Genomic DNA, 702 nt, shown 5'->3' on the forward strand with positions numbered 1-702 from the left:
GCTGCTGCCTGCAACTGGAGGACTAGGACCTCCTAGGGAAGAGCGGGGTGCCCAGGCCGAGTCCTTCCACCCTGCACCCTGAGCAGGGTCCAGGCGGCAGCGTCAGGAACCAGCCTCCAAGTTGGAAGGGGACCAGGGAGGCTGCTCCTGGCAGCCGGAGGGGTTGGAAGAGCGGCCCCCAGAGAGAGGCTGCAGGCCGCAGCGGGCAGGGTGGTGGGCCCTCCTGGGCTGCGCCTGACGCCGCCCGCCCCCCACCTCCCCATGTGTGTTTCAGCTTTCCCAGGAGCAGGGCACAGGCAGCAGCAGGTCCTGCTTCCCCGTCCGCACGCCCAGGGGAGAACCCGGCCAGATCCGCCCCCCCGCCCCCCGAACCCGACCTTGCCGAAGAAGCTGCTTCTCACGCCTGCCTTCGCCCCAAAACCCTGGCAGCTCTTGCTGCGGGGCCCTCCGACCTCGCCCTCCAACATGGCACTCACTGCCCCCCACAGTTCCAGGAGGAGAGGAACTCTGGCTGTTGGTTGGTGAAGGGACGCCCTCCAGGGAAGCCGCAAGCTCCCAGGGAGAGGCGCCGTCAGTGCTGGGAGCGGCCACGTGCCGGGGTCTCCAGGTCAAGAGCCACAACCCCTGCCCTGCCTGCATTGCCCCCCGCCCCCTGCTGGCAGCCCCTCCACCCTGTCCAGTAAAGCTTCCATGTATCTCCAC

The 702-nt window shown here is 68.7% G+C and overlaps 1 protein-coding gene across 1 annotated transcript in view; it reads left to right on the forward strand.

Annotated features, from left to right (window-relative positions):
* Nucleotides 1-702, forward strand: part of LOC104999177 (lymphocyte-specific protein 1-like) — a 14,295-nt gene extending 13,593 nt beyond the window's left edge. The window contains exon 8 of the mRNA XM_010854687.1: nt 275-702. The gene's annotated coding sequence lies outside the window, so the exon portion shown is untranslated. The remainder of the gene's footprint in view (nt 1-274) is intronic.

This window comes from Bison bison, unplaced genomic scaffold (assembly GCF_000754665.1).
Source record: "Bison bison bison isolate TAMUID 2011002044 unplaced genomic scaffold, Bison_UMD1.0 scf7180017853454, whole genome shotgun sequence".
NCBI lineage: Eukaryota > Metazoa > Chordata > Mammalia > Artiodactyla > Bovidae > Bison > Bison bison.